General features: G+C 40.5%; 1 long non-coding RNA gene across 1 annotated transcript in view; it reads left to right on the forward strand.

Moving 5' to 3' along the window:
* Positions 1 to 10,002: 10,002 nt before the first annotated feature.
* LOC149984612 (uncharacterized) overlaps positions 10,003 to 16,385 on the forward strand; it is a 36,660-nt gene continuing 30,277 nt past the window's right edge. The window contains exon 1 of the long non-coding RNA XR_016494707.1: positions 10,003 to 10,132. This is a non-coding gene — a long non-coding RNA (uncharacterized LOC149984612). The remainder of the gene's footprint in view (positions 10,133 to 16,385) is intronic.

The following is a 16,385-nucleotide window of genomic DNA, read 5'->3' on the forward strand; positions in this document are numbered from 1 at the left end:
GAGGGTCTTCCAAATATTGAAAGTGTGTAAATTTGTTATTTAAAATGTAGATATATATATTTTTTTTTTTTTTTATTTCCATTTTGTGGGGGTGTGTTAGAATACCATTTTGGTATTTTGTATATAGTTATTTGCTTCAAAATGTATAACTTCACCAATTCGGCCACTTAGGTACATTTGGGCAACTTGTGTGGGACACCTGGGTGACTTCATGCTAAATGTCATGTAGGAGTAGCACACTCATTCCGGAAGTTATCATTCTGAAACATTGCACAAGTACTGTTGCCCTCTTATGTTTGTCACTGAAATTGTCCACATCATCCTATCTGAATCTTTGTTTTGTCTTGTTCCTTTTAAAGATGATGCAACAACGATAACATTTAAAAAACGTATGGTTTTTTCCTTGTATTATCGAAACCAGATCTATTGTGTATTCCTACATTCAATTCACATTTCCACAAACGTCAGAGTGTTTTTTTTCAAATGATACTAAGAATATGCATATCCTTGCTTCTGGGCTTGAGCTACAGGCAGTTAGATTTGGGTTTGTCTTCAGGCGAAAATTGAGAAGAAGGGGGGATAGCCTTAAAACCTCTTTCCGCTCAGATCCCTTTAGCGGGATCAATTTCATCTGCAGAGTGCCAAATTCAAATTCAATTACTAAATACATTTAATTTTCATGAAATCACAAGTGCAATACACCAAAACACAGCTTAACATGTTGTTAATCCAGCCGGTGCGTCAGATTTCAAAAAGGAATTAAACCATGCGATTATGTGAAGACAGCTCTCAGACAGCAAAACAGCTAGCAGTAAAGTAGATTGGTCACGAAAGTAAGTAAAGCAATAAAATTCATCACTTACCTTTGATGATCTTTGTATGTGTGCACTCACGAGACTCCCAGTTACACAATAAATGTTTGTTTTGTTCGATAAAGATTCTCTTTATATCCAAAAACCTCCATTTGGTTGTTTTGTTCAGTAATCCACAGGCTCATGCGGTCACGACGGACAGACGAAAATTCCAAATAGTATCCGTAAAGTTTGTAGAAACATGTCAAACGTTTTTTATAATCAATCCTCAGGTTGTTTTTACAATAAATAATCAATAATATTTCAACCGGACTGTAGCTTTTTCAATAGGAGATAAAGGAAAGGTCTCGCTCCCGGGCACGCGCATACACAAATCTGAGGACATCTGGCTATCCACTGACGCGACGTGATCATTCTCACTCATTTTTCAGAATAAAAGCCTGAAACTATGTCTAAAGACTGTTCACACCTTGTGGAAGCCATAGGGAAATGAATCTGGGTCGATATCCATTTAAATGGAGGATTGCAATGAAAAAGAGTAGTTTCAGAAAAACAGCACTTCCTGGATGGATTTTCCATATCAGTTCTGTTATACTCACAGACAATATTTTGACAGTTTTGGAACCTTTAGAGTGTTGTCTATCCTAATCTACCAGTTATATGCATGTCATATCTTCTGGGCCCGAGTAGCAGGCCGTTAAATTTGGGCATGCTTTTCATCCAAAATTCCAAATGCTGTCCCCTACCCTAGAGAGGTTAACTAATTATGTGACTTCTGAAGGTAATTGGTTGCACCAGATCTTATTTAGGGGCTTCATAGCAAAGGGGTGAATACATATTCACACACCACTTTTCTCTTACAGTTACCCCCCTACTTGTGCAATTTCCGCCTGAAGACATACCCAAATCTAACAGCCTGTAGCTCAGGCACAGAACCAAGGATATGCATATTCTTGGTACCATTTGAAAGAAAACACTCTGAAGTTTGTGGAAATGTGATATAGATCTGGTTTCGATAATACAAGGAAAAAAACATACCATATATTGCAAATAAAATGTTTTATAAAATCACAAAGAATATTTTATATTATTAATTTCAAACAACGGCATTAGCATGAGAAGAACTTACCAGTCTAAAACTATGTACTCGCCGTTCAAAAAATATGCTTTCATTTTGGAGTTAAAGCTATGGTTGCTAGCTGAATCTTCTTCCAAAAGAAGATCTGTTTCACTGTCACGCTCAATTTAGTCTATAATTTTGTCTACATTCGTATATCTAGTCTTAGATTTAGCTTTCCCTGACTTATTCTTCATGATGTTCGATATACACTGCTCAAAAAAATAAAGGGAACACTTAAACAACACAATGTAACTCCAAGTCAATCACACTTTTGTGAAATCAAACTGTCCACTTAGGAAGCAACACTGATTGACAATAAATGTCACATGCTGTTGTGCAAATGGAATAGACAACAGGTGGAAATTATAGGCAATTAGCAAGACACCCCCAATAAAGGAGTGGTTATATGCAAATTCTAGCTTCTGGGCCTGAGAAATAGGCAGTTTACTTTGGGCAAGTTTTTCATCCAAACATCAAAATACTGCCCCCTAGCCTAAAGAGGTTTTAAGAGGTTTTAATATTACGATTATTTATTTGAATTGCTCTCCCTCAAATTTCACCAGATGTTGTGGGCTGGTGTCCCGCTGAATACTCAGTGTACGTTAACTTAAGAGATGTGAAAGGTTGGTAGAATCTTATTAAAAATTATTCACAGCTATAATGGCTGCCAAATGTGCATCCACCAAGTATTAACTCTGGGGTGTGAAGACATCTTAATGTTCTATATTTTCTTTTCACTTTGGAAATGCGGAGTATGTTGTATAGATCAGTAGGAAAAAATAAGAATGTGTCCCTTTTCAATTTAAGAGAGCAAAATGGGTGTGTAGACTTTCAATAGTGACTGTAGTGTGTGAGGCCTGGTAAGGATAATAGGGCTGCAAAAAACACCCTCTAACAGATAACATATACTCTTAAGTATTCTCAAAGACTGCATAAATGGAGAATCATATAGGAATGGGTCCTAAGGCAGTAATTCAAAACCATTACAAAATAGACATATTTTAGTTACATTAATTGTTGTCCCAGTCTGTTGTCCCCTCATGTTTCAACATGGCTACCATGGTTCCTGTACCCAAGAAGGCAAAGATAACTGAACTAAATGACTAATGCCCCGTAGCACTCACTTCTGTTATCATGAAGTGCTTTGAGAGACTAGTCATGGATCATAACACCTCCACCTTACCGGCCACCCTAGACCCACTTCAGTTTTACATAACACCCCAAGAGGTCCACAGATAACCAATCACCATCACATTGCCCTATCCCATCTGGACAAAAGGAATACCTATGTAAGAATGCTGTTCATTGACAACAGCTCAGTATTCAACACCAAAGTACCCTCCATGCTCATCATCAAGCTGGAGACCCTGGGTCCTAACCCCACTCTGTGCAATTGGGTCCTGGACTTTCTGACCGGCCGCCACTAGGTGGTGAAGGTAGGAAACAACATCTCCACTTCACTGACCCTCAACACTGGGGACCCACATGGGTGCGTGCTCAGCCCCTTCCTGTACTCCCTGTTCACCCACAACTGCGTGGCCATGCACGCCTCCAACTCAATCATCAAGTTTGCAGATGACACAACAGTAGTGGGCTTGATTACCAACAACGACGAGACAGCCTACAGGGAGGAGGTGAGGGCACTCGGAGTGTGGTGTCAAGAAAACAATCTCTCACTCAATGTCAACAAAACAAAGGAGATGATCGTGGACTTTAGGAAACAGCAGAAGGAGCACCCCCCTATACACATCGAAGGGACAGCAGTGGAGAAGGTGGAAAGTTTTAAGTTCCTCTGCGTACACATCACAGACAAACTGAAATGGTCCACGCACACAGACAGTGCGGTGAAGAAGGCGTAACAGGGCCTCTTCAAACTCAGAAGGCTGAAGAAATTTGGCTTGTTACTCAAAACCCTGACCAACTTTTACAGATGCACAATCGAAAGCATCCTGTATCACAGCCTGGTAAGGCAACTGCTCCGCCCTCAAAAAGCAAAGCTCTCCAGAGGGTGGCGCGATCTTCACAACGCATCACAGGGGTCAAACTACCTGCCCTCCATGGCACCTACAGCACCCGATGTCACAGTAAGGCCAAAAAGAACATCAAGGACAACAATCCAGAAGGTTGAGGTCAGTACAGGTGCATCAAAGCTGGCACCTTCTTTCTGAAGGCCATCAGACTGCTAAACAGCAATCTTTAACTCAGGGAGGCTGCTGCCTACATTGAGACCCAATCACTGGCCGCTTTAATAAATGGATCACAAGTCAGTTTAAACAATGCCACTTTAATAATTCCACTTTAATCATGTTTACACATCTTACATTACTCATATCACATGTATATACTGTATTTTATACCGTCTACTGCACCTTGCCTATGCCGCTCGTCCATCGCTCATCCATATACTTATATGGACGTATTTTCATTCACCCCTTTAGATTTATGTGTATTAGGTAGTTGTTGGGGAATTGTTATATTACTTGTTAGATATTAATGCATTGTCGAAACTAGAAGCACAAGCATTTTGCTACACTCAAACTAACATCTGCTAACCATGTGTATGTGATCAATAAAATTTGATTTGATATTTTATTGGTTGTGTCATTACAAGTGGCAGAGACTTCTTGTTAGAATAAAGGGCTTCTGGGTGACTCCTTGCTGGAGAGATATATAGTGTTTTTGGTTGATGTGTCAATACATAGGCAACTGTTTTTACTACAACTCAAACAAATGCCATCCTACTGGGAAAAAAACTGGTTGAATCAATGTTGTTTTCACATAATTTCAAAAACATTATATGTGGTGACGCTGAATCAATGTGATGTACTGATTGTATTTTCAAAATGTCATCAAGGTAAGGGAATTTTGTATTTCCTTTTCAGCCAAGTGTGAACATAAATCCAAGATTAGTGACATGGTGAATTTTTGTTGTTGTTGATTTCATTTTGAATTCACGTTAGTTGACAACTCAACCAAATGTAAATCAAAACTAGACATTGAAATGACAGTGGGATACCTAATACTTCAATATACTAAAGCTGAGGGGATGGCTGAGCTGGAGCGCAATAGGTGGAGTGAAACATATAATGAAAATGTCTGATTATCTACACTAATCTTATGCGCACATTCAAACACTGACTTATAGTTATGGAGTTCAAATCAAGTGAAGCCAGTTCAGACAGGAAACCAGAGTGTGCATCATGCATCAGGTGATAGACTCGGCTGGTATTGCAGTTGACCATAAGTTGACCATTTCCACGCACACATCCTCTGATCGCAAGCAATGTACTGGATTTTCTTGCTAATATGCTGCCGCTGTAACATGAGTTACGTACTATGTTTGCTCTTCCACCAACCCAGCCTCCACCTGTTTGGCTCTGCTTTTGTTTCAGTCAGGGGGATTGATAGCGTATCGAGTTCACTGACTGTAGTTAGTTTATCATCTTAATGATTGCTGCTTGCTCTGGCAGTGAGTTACCCCGAAAGAGCCGAGCCTAATTCCAAGACCTAATATAGACCATTGACATTTATTTTCTAATAAATGGTTGAACAAATGTAGGTGATGTTTTCTGTTTGAACTAAATATTGGTTTTGAGACAGCCATTTGAAATACAGTAGAATTAAACAATATTGACTCATACAATGCTAAATACGTTCAATTGTTGGTCAAGAAGCTTATGAAAGACCAAAGGGTGGAAGGTTGCTCTCTCATTACAATTGTGTAAGAATTTGTAAAAATCCAGCTGTACACTGATGGATTTGGCCATCTGTGGGCTGTGATTTTGATGTAGACTTGATGGCCCGTGAATGAACAATTGGCATGATTATACGATTTTAACATCCATTTTGAGAGTAAGACTAAACAACAAAAGACTAATGTGTTTGTTCATGAATTATGCTTAATGACTGCATAGTGTGTTGGGATCCTACCCAACCATCCGGTTGCCTATTTGGACTTAATGAAGCATTCTGAAAGGGCTTACCTCCGGTTTCTTAACTTCCTCAAAGCCTGCTGCTGGTTTGGGATGTATTGCTGTGTTCAATAGTTGTGCACCGCTAAGTGCCCTTGGATTGGAATTGATTACATGATAGAGCACATACAGTACCTTTGTAGTGCTCAGCACATGTCTGATCACATGTCTCACATTGCTGGCTGAAAGCCTCATGGATTATCAACAGGAGCATTTTTAACTGAGAAAACAAGAATGTATGTAACAATCTCAATTGCACTCCACACTGCCCTCACCCACCTAGATAAGAAGAATACCAGTGTGAAAATGCTGTTCATTGACTACGTGGCTTCAGCGTTCGACACCATAGTATCATCCATGCTCGTCACCAAGCTTGGGATCCTGGGACTGAACACCTCCCTCTGCAACTGGATCCTGGAGTTCCTGACGGGCCGACCCCAGGTAGTGAGGGTAGACAACATCACCTCAGCCACGCTGAACCTCAACACGGGGCCCACAGGGATGTGTGCTTAGTCCTCTGTTGTACTCACTGATCACCCATATCTGCGTGGCAACGTACGACTCCAACACCATCATCAAGTTTGCTGACTACACGACGGTGGTAGGCCTTTCACCACTGACGATGAGACAGCCTAAAGGGAGGAGGTTAGTGACCTGGAAGTATGGTGCCAGGAAAACAATCTTTCCCTCAATGTCAGTAAGCTCAAGGAGCTGATTGTGGACTACAGGAAATGGGGGAGGAGGAGGGGAGGGGAGGGAAGTGGAGCAGGTCGAGAACTTCAAGTGTCCAAATCACTAAGGACTTATAATGGTTCACACACGCAAACAGTCTTGAAGAAGCCGCGACAGCTTATCAGGCACCTACCCTTTTCCACATGTTGTTACCTTACAGCCTTATTCTAAAATGAATATACAAAAATAATCCTCATCAATCTACACACAATAGCCCATAATGACAAAGCAAAATCAGATTTTAATAAATTTTTGCACATTTATTACAAATAAAACAAACAGAAATAACTTATTTACATAAGTATTCAGACCTTTTGCTAAGAGACTTGAATTTGAGCTCAGGTACATCCTGTTTCCATTGATCATCCTTGAGATGTTTCTACAACTTGATTGTTTTAGATTGATTGTGTATTGATTCTGTCCACCTAAATTCAATTGATTGGACATGCTTTGGAAAGCACACACCTGTCTACATTAGGTTCCACAGTTGACAGTGCATGTCAGAGCAAAAACCAAACCAAGACTCTTCCTAGAGCTGGCTGCCCAGCCAACCTGAGCAATCAGGGGAGAAAGGCCTTGGTCAGAGAAGTGGCCAAGAACCTGATGGTCACTCTGACAGAGCTCCAGCCTTCCTCTGTGGAGAGATGGGAGAACCTTCCAGAAGGACAACCATCTCTGCAGCACTCCACCAATTACACTCTCAGACCATGAGAAACAGGATTTTCTGGTCTGATGAAACCAAGATTGAACTCTTTGGCCTGAATGCCAAGCGTCACGTCTGGGGGAAACCTGGCACCATTCCTATGGTGAAGCATGGTGGTGGCAGCATCATGCTGTGGGGATGTTTTTCAGCGGCAGGGACTGAGAGACTAGTCATGTGTGAGGCAAAGATGAATGTAGCAAAGCACAGAGAAATCCTTGATGAAAACATGCTCCAGAGCGTTTAGGTCCTCAGACTGGGGCGAAGGTTCGCCTTCCAAAAGGACAAAGACCCTAAGCACACAGCCAAGACAACACAGGAGTGGCTTCGGGACAAATCTCTGAATGTCCTTGAGTGGCTCAGCCAGAGCCCGGTCTTGAACCCAATCAAATATCTCTGGAGAGAACTGAAAATAGCTGTGCAGCAACGCTCCCCATCCAACCCGACAGAGCTTGAGAGGATCTGGAGAGAATATGGGGGAAAATCCCCAAATACAGGTGTGCCAAGCTTGTAGTGTCATACCTATGAAGACTCAAGGTTGTAAGGTGCTTCAACAAAGTACTGAGTAAAGGGTCTGAATACTTATGGAAATGTGATGTTTCAGTTTTTAAATTGTAATAAATTTGCTAACAGTTCTAAAGTTTTTGCTTTGTCATTATGGGGTATTTTGTGTAGATTGATGATGGGAAAAAACTATTTAATCAATAGAAAAATAAGGCTGTAACCTAACAAAATGTGGAAAAGACTTTCTGAAGGCACTGTATAGTTGCATTCTCATGCTTCTTACACTCTCATCGTAGTTCTTGTGTGGTATTTATTCTTTCAAATGTTTTTCTATTATTATCTATATTATTATCACTGCATTGTTGGAAAGAGCTTTCAAGATACGCATTTCACTGTACTGTTTTACACCTGCTGTATCCGGTGCAAGTGGCGAATACATTTTGTAACTTGAAACTTAAATTCCCCTTTGTCTACAAATGAATCATTAATATGTTGGATTCATGTCTGTATCTTAACCAACAATCTACGTTAATGAATAGGACTGAATCAAATTAAACTTTGAGTAGAATGCATTTAAAGTATGATTTGATTTCTTTAACTTAGATTTTTGGTTGACATAGAGATGTGAATCCAACAAACTGGAATTAAAGACAGACTAGTCAATGGCACAGAGTGAACTATCCAAAAAGAAGATAAATCTCCTGTTAATTGCGTTGACAACCAAACACAATTCAATATCACTTTTGAAATACAATAAATAGCCTATTAACTTGTTAACACATTATATGTTGGATTCACATCTCCAACTCAACCAACAACGTAAGTTGAAGAATGGGATAAAGCCAGTGGCTCAGATTAATTAATATGTTGTAAAAATAAACAAAATAGCTGACATTGTATTCCCATTTTACCTTTGCCGTGCTTTTAAATTGTTGAAAGCGCAGTGGTAGACATTTGGGTGACAACTAAACAAAAAACAAAAAAAATTTAGTTGTGTTTTTAGATGGTTGAAAGCATAGATATAATACATTAGAAATTCAACTAACTTTTGGCTGTCTTTCTGAGTGGGTGAATATAGGTTGTAATCTAATTGATCAACGTCTCAACCAAATATTGCCCAATGACGTGGTGTGCCCAGTGGGCTATTCCTAGGCTTAGGCTATAGACTTCAATACTTGTTATTTTTGAAAGACACTTTTGGACAATTCCTTCGTTGGATAGAATATTAGGAAATTAAGATACTGTTCATAACTTAACTTGTCTTAAAGCTTTTATGATATGCCAGTAGGAGGAATGAGGATAGGCTTTTGGTCATTTGGTTTTCAACCTCAATGAATTTTCCAGGCCCCCATAAATATTTTCTTTTTCAGTAAGCTTAAACTTGATTAAACTTGTCATTCGATTTTTCTAAAGGCTATTGATATTGTTGGATCGCGCTCATTATTAGTCCTCTGACTACCTTGTGTTTTTAGGCTATTCAAAAAACTTTTTGAGATGGAACTCTGTTGCATTCATTGTCTGATGGGGAGAAAGCCATTCATAAAACGATGAAGCCTAGCCTTTATATTCACATAGCCTATATTGCCTTCTCCATTCGATATGCTATGTTTTTTTAAACAGCTTAAAACCTGTTAAGGATATGGCAGACATTCGCCCCCTTTGGAGAGATTGGGTACCCCTAGTAAACTGGAAAAAAAATCTGTCAAAAATTGCTAATATATGCAAATAAAAATTATTATTGGATAGAAAACACTCTAAAGATTCTAATTATGTCTGTAAGTATAGCAGAACTCACAGGGCAGGCATTCTTCCAAACTAGTTTTTGTGGCCATGAAAGTTGGAGCAACTTTGACGTCATGGCCCCCACCCTTCCCAACGAGCTATGATTCTGGGGACACTTTCTTTCTCTTCCGCTAGATGTCCTCTTTCATTAGAGCTTCAAATCGTTCAAATCCCGCGAGAATTGACCCTATGGGAGTGAAATTAGTGCGTGCCACGAGAGAATAGGCTGTGCGTATGGGCGCGAATTGGTCCCAGCCATTCCTTTGTTTCCAGCACTCAAGAGAAGGGCAGACGATGGCCGATTGAATTGAAGTTTGTTTTGCATGTCTAAAACATCATAAAGCTTGCTTCTGCACTTAGTTTGACCTGTTTAGTCGACATATAATGTGTAATTTTGAAGTTTTGATGCGCAACTTATCCGGACCAGAGGACGTTTTGGGTGCATTTCAGCTGATGTTATTAGCAGTAGCTAATACAAAGACGCAAGACTTGAAACCAAACGATGTATTGGGTAAGTATGAAGCCTTCCAGAACATTCTGAACGAAGACCATCGAAGGTAAGGGAATATTTATGCTTAAATCTGTGTTTCTGTTGACTCCAACATTACGTGGAAATGTAGCTTGGAACTGAGCGCTGTCTCAGCATATGGAATAGTGTGCGATTTCTGTAACGTTAAAAATAAATCTAACACAGCGGTTGCATAAAGAAGCAGTGTATCTTTCTAACTATATGTAGAACATGTATATTTAGTCAAAGTTTATGATGTCTATTTACGTTATCTTGCCGCGCTACATAGATTTCCTGCGGGCATTTTTGAGTAATTTCTGAAGGTGAACTCACTGTAAATGGACATTTATGGATATAAATGGCATATTATTGAAAAAAAAAATATGTACTGTGTAATATGTCATATTACTGTCATCTGATGAAGATTTTCAAAAGGTTAGTGAGCGATTTATTTTTTAATCCTGCGTTTGTTGATTGCATGTTTTGGCTATTGAAATGAGCTGTGTCTGGTGGTGGTTTTACATATATATGTGCTATGTTTTCGCCGTAAAACATTTTAGAAATCTGACTTGCTGGCTAGATGAACAAGGTGTTTATCTTTCATTTGAGCTATTGGACTTGTTAATGTGTGGAGGTTAAATATTTTTAAGAATATTTTTGCGTTCCATGCGCCACCGTTTCAGCTGAACGTGGGAGGGTTGATCCCCAATTGGGAACCAGTATCGTAGACAGGTTAAACAGTTAAGTGTCTGTTATTAAAAAAAAATAGGTTTAGGTTTAGGCTATAACTTAATAGGTTTAGGCTATAACTTAATGCCCATGCATCCAACAGAGAGAGATAAACTATATTTTCTGAATGCATATTTTGCACTGCTTTGGTTGAATTCTCCGCTCTGTCTGGCCTACATTCCTCTCTTGCATTCTGTAGGCTACATAACATACAGTATTTATTGAAAGGGCTATAGCAAATAGCAATAGGCAAATTACTCAGAATATCACTTTTGTGGGCTGTGAGACTCCATTCTTTACAGTGGGGAAAGTAGTATGAGAGTATGAGTAGTATGAGACATGGTCTTTACTATTCCAGTGTGCTTACATAGTGCCTCATTTTTGTACTAATTGCTTTTAGTAAAGACTTGGATTACTAGTAAGGTTGGGTGGTATTATGATTGCATCATCTATCAACGATGACTGACAGCCATCGTTGATGGCGACGACGACGTAATGTGACGGACGATGGGTTAGCTTATTTGAACTTGACTGATGTAATGTATACTGTGTTTGAAGCATTTTAGCTTCGAAATCTTGCAAGTGACTCCGACAGTGAAGATGATAGATCTGGTTGACTGCTCAGAGGAAACAAAGAAAAGACACAGTGCTTTCAAAAGTCTTGGACTTAACATTGGCCGGCTGGCCAATCTTCATAAATGGCGATAACCTTAGTCCATTCTTCGACAAGAAAGACCAGTTGTCTACTGAACAAGGATGTGTTCTGTGGGGATCTAGGGTGGTGGTACCTCACAAATTCAAGAGGAGACTGCTATCATGAGGGACATCCAGGGATCACTCGAATGAAAGCACTCGCCGCAGTTATCAGTGGGGGCCTGGAATGGATCAGAACATTCAGCAGCATGTAGGCCACTGCTCACCCTGTGAAGCTGTTCGGAACAAGCCTGCTAATGCACCTCTCCATTAATGGTCCTGGGCTATTACACCATGGGAACACATAAATGTGGATTACGCCGAGATTGACAAGCAACACTTCCTTGTTGTCGTCAATGTCCATTCCAAGTGGATGGAAGTGTTTCCTACTCAACTGATCACAGCTGAGAAGACCATTAATCTTTTCAGACACCTGTTCGCATGCTTTGGACTAGTCAAGGAGCTCATTCCGGACAATGGCCGTCCTTTCACATCGAACGATTTCCAAATGTTTCTCAAGAACAACGGAGTATGGCACATCCTGTCACCGCCTTACCATCCGGCATCAAACAGAGCAGCGGAGAGAGCTGTGTAAACATTTAAGAAGGCCTGGACTAGACTCGGGGTTCAGTCTGTGCCCTTCCACCAAAGGCTTCCCCGTTTCCTGTTTACTTACCATAACAAACCACACACAGTAACGGAACGTACATCAGCTGAACTGTTTCTGAAACACCAACCACGTACCCGCCTGACATTCTTGAAACCAGACTTGTCAAACACTGTGGCAAAGCACAAGCCACAGCAGAAGAAATCTCATGACAGACACTCAAAGACTGTCAGAGATTTCAAAGAGGGAGAGAGTGTGATGGTACGTGATTTCAGACACACCAAGCGCGTGGAACTCAGGTGTGATCTTGAAACGCAGAGGACCTTTGACTTACCAAGTCTAAGTTGGTCATCGCCATGTCAACGTTCATGTGGATCATCTGCTACGGTCCAACGCCCCAGCTGAGACATGCTGAGAGAACAACAACAACAATAAACCCCCAGGATTGTTCCCCTGACTGTGGATGTACGGTAAAGACAGAGCCTGACCTTCCACCTAAACCTGGCCCACCACCGGAAGCCCAGGAGGAGCTGAGATATCCTGTTCGACAGCGAAGGGCACCTCAGCTGTTTCAGGAGGTAAAGAACGGTAAAACAAACAAACACTTCAATATGTCCTAGATAAAAAAGAAAGAAAAATAACATCACTTCGGTTAGTTATTAGTTCCATCTTCGGGGCAGAACAATCCCCTGGATTTGTGCTGGGCTCTGAAAAGTCTGCTTCAACCCAGTAGTTGAGGATTGTTTAAGAATGCATTGTTCGGATATTGCATTAGTATTTCGCAAACATGTTTACCTTGTTCTCTGGGAGTTACAAGTCATGGAGGAGGATTGTAGTATTGGTGATCTATATCTGTCTATATTAGTTACTATGCTGTTACTAAGCAGTAATGTATTATGACAGTGTTATGTTACAACACCAAATAAGCAGCAGGACAGAACCATCGCTAGACCAGCACATTACAAGGAGCACAATAAAAGGTCCAGATGCGCAATTAAAGGGGAATTACTCACTTAAAAATCAACATGTTCATTTTCTTCTTCACATGGATTTAAGCATCGACACGGACTCAGAACGTCCAATTTCGTTGTTTCTCTATGAACAATTGCAATTTTGAGAGTTAAAAAAACTAATCTAAAACCAGGGAAAATAAAACTGAGAAAATATAATTTGGGAAAATATAAATAATAATTTGGGGAAGAAATCACAGATTTTATAGGGCCCCATTAGAGTTGTTTATTGATCATTATTTTACCATGGTATATTGGCAGAAAACATAGAGCACTACTTTCTCTTGTACACGAATGACCTGGGGAAGAGTTGCAGGGGAGAGGAGAAGAATGTGCCTATTTGAAAGCTAGAAAAAAATGAGTAGCTCACAATATATTTTATTTTTTAAGTAGCTCGCATGCTAGAAAAGGTTGGAGACCCCTGGCCTATGCTGCCAGCTGACCTCGACTGGGCCCCACTGCTGTCAGTGGAGCACCTGTGGCATCTGACTAATCTATCACACAAATGAACAGATGGGCACCACAGACAGCTCGTTAGTACCCACAATCCACAGGGGCCTCTGCACCATCACATCGTGATTGAGCTACAGTCATGAATATTCATCGACTTTCTTCTCTCTGACAATGTGTAGAATGTTAGGGCTATGGTTCTATTCAACATATTTGATTGGAGATGGTTCCAAGTTTTGATTTTCTTCTCATGCGCCTATGGCTATTTAAAAATATATTTCCTGGTCAGGTCCATTATATGATCAACAAAGACTTGCAATATGTCAAAGACAGTTGGGAAAGCAGATCTTTGAACGTAACAGCCTTGTGTAGGTCTACACATGAGTATTTGCCAATGGGAGTTATGCTGTGGTGAGGTATTACTTTTATGCTCACTTATATTCTTTATGAAAATAAGTTTTGCCGACAGCAGCTGAGCCCAGCTGCTTGGCTCCTGTGTGTTGTGTGAGTCATTGTTTGGAGTTTTTCCAGACCTCATCAGTTTCAGTTATTTTCAATCCAGATATCTGCTCACCATTACAAATCGTAAAACCGTCCAACATGGTTCAATCTGGTAAGGCCCCTGTTCAACTGTGTTTGATCAGGCCCTTGATCATTGTCTTTAAAGTTCCAACGCAGCAGTATATCTATATACTGTATTAAATCATGTATGTGTTGCTTTCAGATACAATGGTGAAAAATAAACAAAAATAGCTTCTTAGCAAAGTGCAATTTCTCAAGCAAGAATTTAGCAAGGACTGTCTGGGAGTGGTCTGTGTGGAGGGGAAAACTGAAAATGAGCTGTTATTGGGAGACAGATTTGGAACTCTCTTTCTTAGTGGTATATTAACTCATGTCCTGCATTGTGTTGTTACCATGAAGGCCGTAACTCCATCCCAGCAAAACAGGCTGACATTTCAGGCAGTCTTTTCAAACAGCTCTTACACTGAAAGGGCATTATTCTAATTTTCACAATATCACAGTATTATTTGAACCTCACGGTGTGAACATACAGTGGGGCAAAAAAGTTTTTAGTCAGCCACCAATTGTGCAAGTTCTCCCACTAAAAAAGATGAGAGATGCCTGTAATTTTCATCATAGGTACACTTCAACTATGACAGACAAATTGAGAAAAAAAATCCAGAAAATCACATTGTAGCATTTTTTATTAATTTATTTGCAAATTATGGTGGAAAATAAGTATTTGGTCAATAACAAAAGTTTCTCAATACTTTGTTATATACCCTTTGTTGGCAATGACAGAGGTCAAACGTTTTCTGTAAATCTTCACAAGTATTTCACACACTGTTGCTGGTATTTTGGCCCATTCCTCCATGCAGATCTCCTCTAGAGCAGTTATGTGTTGGGGATGTTGCTGGGAAACACAGACTTTCAACACCCAAAGATTTTGAGATCTGGAGACTGGCTAGGCCACTCCAGGACCTTGAAGTGCTTCTTACGAAGCTACTCCTTCGTTGCCCGGGCGGTGTGTTTGGGATCATTGTCATGCTGAAAGACCCAGCAACGTTTCATCTTCAATGCCCTTGCTGATGGAAGGAGGTTTTCACTCAAAATCTCACGATACATGGCCCCATTCATTCTTTCCTTTACACGGATCAGTCGTCCTGGTCCCTTTGCAGAAAAACAGCCCCAAAGCATGATGTTTCCACCCCCATGCCTCACAGTAGGTATGGTGTTCTTTGGATGCAACTCAGCATTCTTTGTCCTCCAAACACGACATGTTGAGTTTTTACCAAAAAGTTATATTTTGGTTTCATCTGACCATATGACATTCTCCCAATCTTCTTCTGGATCATCCAAATGCTCTCTAGCAAACTTCAGACGGGCCTGCACATGTACTGGCTTAAGCAGGGGGACACGTCTGGCACTGCAGGATTTGAGTCCCTGGCGGCGTAGTGTGTTACTGATGGTAGGCTTTGTTACTTTGGTCCCAGCTCTCTGCAGGTCATTCACTAGGTCCCCCTGTGTGGTTCTGGGATTTTTGCTCACCATTCTTGTGATAATTTTGACCCCACGGGGTGAGATCTTGCGTGGAGCCCCAGATCGAGGGAAATTATCAGTGGTCTTGTATGTATTCCATTTCCTAATAATTGCTCCCACAGTTGATTTCTTCAAACCAAGCTGCTTACCTATTGCAGATTCAGTCTTCCCAGCCTGGTGCAGGTCTACAATTTTGTTTCTGGTGTCCTTTGACAGCTCTTTGGTCTTGGCCATAGTGGAGTTTGGAGTGTGACTGTTTGAGGTTGTGGGCAGGTGTCTTTTATACTGATAACAAGTTCAAACAGGTGCCATTAATACAGGTAACGAGTTAACTCCCTCCAAACACACCGCCCGGGCAACGAAGGAGTGGCTTCGTAAGAAGCACTTCAAGGTCCTGGAGTGGCCTAGCCAGTCTCCAGATCTCAACCCCATAGAAAATGTTTGGAGAGAGTTGAAAGTCTGTGTTGCCCAGCAACAGCCCCAAAACACCACTGCTCTAGAGGAGATCTGCATGGAGGAATGGGCCAAAATACCAGCAACAGTGTGTGAAAACCTTGTGAAGACTTACAGAAAACCTCTGTCATTGCCAACAAAGGGTATATAACAAAATATTGAGATAAACATTTGTTATTGACCAAATACTTATTTTCCACCATAATTTGCAAATAAATTCATAAAAAATCCTACAATGTGATTTTCTGGATTTTTTTCCCCCATTTTGTCTGTC

Source organism: Oncorhynchus mykiss, chromosome 3, assembly GCF_057628025.1.
Source record: "Oncorhynchus mykiss isolate SJ-2025 chromosome 3, ASM5762802v1, whole genome shotgun sequence".
In the NCBI taxonomy this organism is placed as follows: domain Eukaryota; kingdom Metazoa; phylum Chordata; class Actinopteri; order Salmoniformes; family Salmonidae; genus Oncorhynchus; species Oncorhynchus mykiss.